We start from the raw sequence: 6,227 nt of genomic DNA on the forward strand, positions 1-6,227 counted from the left end.
CCCTATGCGAGGACAACAAACCGATCGACCTAGTCATTCTCTATTGCGTTGTCATGCCTTTCTACCCTTCTTCAACCAAGAGACACGAGACTCGTTCCTTAGCTACTGATTTTCCCCTTTTCAACCTAGATGCGGGTTCGATGCCTACTCTCTTGGACAGTACAGTCTCCCTTCCTTTCCTTATTCAACCCAGACATGGATTAGTCTGCATGAAGTAGGGTTTCCTTTAATAGTGCAAATTATGGTTTTCGTCTACGTGGCCAGCAGAGTAGAGGATAGCAAATTGGGAAGATGGTGGAGTGGAAAAAGATGCACATGCAACGACGTAGCAGATGGGGCAATAGAACAAGGTTATGGCTCGAAAAGAGGTAGCATACCTGAGGGTCGGCGGGAAGTGGCTTCGCTCGTGGTCGTCGTCCTCCGCACACACTACGACAACGAGCTTGGGGACGGAGGCCATCCCGCGCGGGCGCTAGGTCTGAGAGGACGGCCTTGTCGTCAGTGCGTGACCTCGCTCGCTGACGACGAGTGCGTCAATGCTGCACGTCCTTTTCTTCCCCGGCGGATCTGTGACCACCGGTGAGGAGGGAGAGAGGGGCCGTCTTTTTTAGATCTAGAGAGAGGGTGGTAGTGTGAGAAGCAAGTGGGCAGCGCTGAAGCTCCAGCCTATATATCTTTTTTATACTACTAGTACTGGAGGTGGGGTAGTGGTAGAGTAGTTTATATTTTCTCTGCGTACAGTACCAGTTAGTCGTGCTTCAAAACTGATCGGCACGCCTTTAAAAAAATAAAGGTCGATAACTAATGCGGCACCTCGGACCAACACGGCCAGATCGCATTTTGCACGAGAAATTACACACCATGTTTCGTTGACATGTGGTCCCATTCCAACATATCAGTGAGACGATGGCGAGTAGTAGGAGTATTTCCGAACGGACGTGTAGGCCGGGGCGCCTCTTCGTGAACCATGGCAAACTCGCAACCGTCCACTGACTCTTCGCCTTTCCCTCTCGATTTGGAACTGCTGTTGCACGCTCTTCCTCTCCCTCCTCCATTTTCCTTCAGCCCTTCACCCTTTCTTCTGCCATTGTTCGATCGTCTTCTCCATGGAGGGAACAGGCCAGAAACGACCCTGTTATTCTTTCCCTGATCTGAAAGATGACGTGGTGGAGGAACTCATTGATCAGTGCGACGTCATCACCCCGGCTAGCATGGCAGGTTCATTCAAGCCCATTCTCGACTCAACTAATAACATCATTGCAAGGAACCCAAGAGTCAAGGAGCGGTTTGATCTCCCCTATCTTCTTCGCCGTGACCCTGATGACTGGCGCCGGCACGACGGAGGCTTCGCCCTGTGCAAGTTGATGCCACTTGATAATGATACGTATGATGTTAAGATGCCATCGCTTGAGGGCAAGGCTTGGGCGGGCGCAAATGGAGATTGGGTTGTTTACATTGGGTCCAACTGCGAGTGGGAACTTGTGAATGTGTACACTCGTCACCGGGTTCCACTTCCAAAAATCTCAGCACACTGCCCAAAGGTTGAGCACACCGGTAATGTACGCACGTTCAAATACGATCATGGTGACTGTCTTCTACGGAAGATAGCAATTTGTCGAGTTCCCAACCGCTCTTGGAATTACAAAAACTATGATGTTGTTGCTATCTTCGACAATCTTGTTGCCGTCCTTGATGGTTTCACTCGATGGATATTGCACAAAAATCAGTTTCTGTACACGGATGAGTACTGTGATGCAATTAAATACGAGGGCCTTGTGTTTGCTGCCACCACTCGTGGCACTGTTTTTGCATGGCATCCTCGTAGTTTCGGTATGTTTGTCTTCCACCGTAATTATAATTGTTTCGTCCACATGCATGCGGGTTAGCAAGTTTCCCTTTACTAATTAACCTTCTTCTTGTGTTTCCAAGGTCCTGTGAACATCCCACCACCTATACTTGAGGATTTTTATAACCAAGGGGGAGATGACGATGGTGATGATCACGAGCATGAGGACGAGCAGCGCCCATATACTTTGTGGCGCCTGGCAACTAATTCCGATGGATCACCTCTTCTTGTGTGTATACAGCCCACTGATGATGTTACTGCTAAGGAAGCAGGTGTAGTCTCCCATGGTCGCACTCTCCGGACCTATTCCAACACCCGTTGCATGGTATTCAGGATGGATACTAGTGTGCTAGCGCCAACTCCTTCTCCCTGGCACAGAATTGATAGTCTTGGAGAAAACTCGCTCTTCCTTGGACAAAACTATCCGATGATGGTGAAAGGCGATCCTACTGTTGTTGACACATTTATGAGAAGCAACTGTGTCTATACCTCGGACATTTGGGTGGTTCCCTACCCTGGTACTGATATAGTAGGCCGCTTCAGCCTGGATGATCAGTCCTACATTGGTCTCCAGATCGACAACGGATGGCCCGTCCCAGAGAATCACTTGTGGTTCAAAGCAAGCATTTCCAACGCCGCGGAATGGTTGAGTTGAAGTTCATTTCATGGCTTGTTATTTGTTGTGTGGTGAAAACTTTAGTATTTATAATGTATCCTCGTTGTCGATGTGGGTTGATGACCTGTTGTACTATGTAATAAAATGATATGCCTGTGATAAACTTACTAAATTTATGAATGGCTTTCGAGTCGCTTCTCTGAGTGAGTGGTGCGATGAGGCAAAAAAATATTTTCCGAATACATAATTGTACGTGCATTGCAACAGGTTATCGGATGAGGCCAATCAACAATAGTAGTACGCTATTTGTACTAGCTTCACATGCTTCGCGCGTCGGGCGGGTGTTTTTACTGTAGCCATATGTTAATGTGTTCGTTGTACATAACCAGCACATCGAATCCTCGATACTAGTATAATATATAGTAGGAGTAATTAGTAGGAGTAGTAGGGTGGCATGGGCCATAACAAGCATTCACGCCCAGGAGTACAGCACACGCCACCACCACGACATCCATCTGACACCATATTATTCCTTGGAGTCCGTGCGAGAGCCATCTCTTCAACCTCGTCGTTTCTCTAACTTCAGCCATCGCGCGGCAGGTGGGGGTTTGCCGATAGTCGGTTTCCTTAACTGCAGTCCCACTTGTAAGGCCAACTCCAACGCACGACCCCAAACGGACCTCCGTTTTGCACGAACTCCAATGATAATTTTGACTATAAAAGCAAGACCAAAGAAAACAAGAACCACAAGAATACATTTTACTACTCCTGTAAGTTGGATTAGTGCCTTCTCGATGCATTCATTGTTGATCTATGGAGGCTCGATCTTGCGTGCTTCTTTCTTCTTCGAGTGTAAATAAGTAGACGTTGCTTCCTCGCATCTAGTCTCATGTCTAGCCTCTATTCTAGTAGGAGTATCAACAAGTGCACTAATCTCATCTCTAGCCTCTGTGCTACTAGCTAAAAGTGATAGAACATCTACTAAATTGCGCTCTATCAATATATGGATGTACTCTTCTTCCCAATACAAAAACTTGCATCCATTCTACTCCCTCCGTTGCACAATACATGCCTTCTATTTGTCAAAATATATATGTATCTAGACATGTCTTAGTATGTAGGTACATCCATTTTTGGACAAATGGAGGTCAAGTATTTTGGAACGGAGGGAGTACACAATAAAAATTTTAAGTTAGCACAACTAGTCTAATCCGAGAGCAGAACCGAAGAATTGGTCGGGTTCTTCCTCCTTTTGCCGACACGTGGGACATCCAGCATCCAGGTCGTGTCATGAAAGAAAATAGAGTGGTAGTTGAAGCCACGAGATGTGCATCTTGGGTTAAACTATAAATAGAATCTTACTACTCTTGAGTAACTCCAAAAGCGGCCACAGAAGATCTTTATTGGATTTGTTTTTCATCACCAGCACATTGAGGTGAAAGATGTGCAGGTTCAGTGGGTCCTCTTGCGTTTTCACTGACATGTGGGGCCGCATGTGAGCAAACAGACGATGGGCTCCGCGCGTCTGCGGGCTGGCTGAGAAGAGAGATAGAGGAGGGCTGAGCACGGACTGCAGGAAATTTGTTCTACATACTGTACCTCGATATAGTCTCGATATAGTGGGGTGGCATGGGCCATAACTAGCATTCACGTCTAGCAGTACGGCACATGCCACCCACACGAGTCCCATCCGACACCAATTTTCTTGGAGTCCGTGCTACAGCCATCTTTTCTCCCTCCTGTTTTCTCAGCCATCGCGCGGTGGGCGGGGTGGGGGTTTGCCGATAGTCAGTTTGCTCAACGGCGGTCCCACTTGTAAGTGAAAATGCAACACCGCACGCATTCCCGCTTGAGTGGCGTGCCGGACCAACCGTGTGGGGGTGCGACGCGAACACAGCAGGCTTTTCCTTTTGAACTCGTAACTTGTAAAATTTGGTTCTGCTCCATGGCACGACCGATAGATAGAAAATAATGATTTTGCCTAGAGTAATGAGAAGTTTGGTTCTGGTGCCGTTCATGCATGGAGTACGTACGAAAATTATGAAGTTGATGCGAAAGGTAAGATAATTACTGTAGTATCATATACTATGATACGTCTCCAACGTATCTATAATTTTTGATTGCTCCATGCTATATTATCTACTGTTTTGGACTATATTGGGCTTTATTTTCCACTTTTATATTATTTTTGGGACTAACCTATTAACCGGAGGCCCAGCCCAGAATTGCTGTTTTTTGCCTATTTCAGTGTTTCGGAGAAACAGAATATCAAACGGAGTCCAAACGGAATAAAATCTTCAGGAATGTGATTTTCTCACCGAACGTGATCTAGGAGACTTGGACCCTACTCCAGGAAGTAACAGAGGCGGTCACGAGGGTGGGGGGCTCCCCCCTCCTAGGGCGCGCCCCCTGCCTCGTGGGCCCCCTGTTGCTCCACCGACGTACTCCTTCCTCCTATATATACCTACGTACCCCCAAACGATCAGATACAGAGCCAAAAACCTAATTCCACCACCGCAACTTTCTGTATCCACGAGATCCCATCTTGGGGCCTGTTCCGGAGCTCCGCCGGAGAGGGCCGTCATCACGGAGGGCTTCTACATCACCCTAGCCCCTCCGATGAAGTGTGAGTAGTTTACCTAAGACCTTCGGGTCCATAGTTAGTAGCTAGATGGCTTCTTCTCTCTTTTTGGATCTCAATACAATGTTCTTTCCCTCTCTTGTGGAGTTCTATTCGATGTAATCTTCTTTTTGCGGTGTGTTTGTTGAGACCGATGAATTGTGGGTTTATGATCAAGTCTATCTATGAATAATATTTGAATCTTCTCTGAATTCTTTTATGTATGATTGGTTATCTTTGCAAGTATCTTCGAATTATCAGTTTGGTTTGGCCTACTAGATTGGTTTTTCTTACCATGGGAGAAGTGCTTAGCTTTGGGTTCGATCTTGCGGTGTCCTTTCCCAGTGACAGAAGGGGCAGCAAGGCACGTATTGCATCGTTGCCATTGAGGATAGCAAGATGGGGTTTTTATCATATTGCATGAAACTATCCCTCTACATCATGTCATCTTGCTTAAGGCGTTACTCTGTTTTTAACTTAATACTCTAGATGCATGCTGGATAGCGGTCGGTGAGTGGAGTAATAGTAGTAGATGCAGGCAGGAGTCGGTCTACTTGTCTCGGACGTGATGCCTATATACATGATCATACCAAGATATTCTCATAACTATGCTCAATTCTGTCAATTGCTCAACAGTAATTTGTTCACCCACCGTAGAATACTTATGCTCTTGAGAGAAGCCATTAGTGAAACCTATGGCCCCCGGGTCTATTCTCATCATATCAATCTCCATCACTTTAATCTTGCTTGCTTTTTACTTTGCTTTTTACTTTTCACTTTGCATCTCTATACCAAAAATACCAAAAATATTATCTCTACCAGATCTCACTCTCGTAAGTGACCGTGAAGGGATTGACAACCCCTAATTGCATTGGTTGCGAGTAGCTATCGTTTTGTGCAGGTACGAGGGACTTGAGCGTGGCCTCCTACTGGATTGATACCTTGGTTCTCAAAAACTGAGGGAAATACTTACGCTACTTTGTTGCATCATTCTCTCCTCTTCGGGGAAAACCAACGCATTGCTCAAGAGGTAGCATACTACTACATGGATTTGACGGAAAGATAAAAATACATACGGATCCATCAACGACATCCTCACGCCCTAGTGCGCCGGGTCACCAACCGACGTGTGAGGAGTAGCGGCG

Source organism: Triticum urartu, chromosome 2A (assembly GCF_056163025.1).
Source record: "Triticum urartu cultivar PI428250 chromosome 2A, HENAU_Tu73, whole genome shotgun sequence".
Taxonomy (NCBI): Eukaryota; Viridiplantae; Streptophyta; class Magnoliopsida; order Poales; family Poaceae; genus Triticum; species Triticum urartu.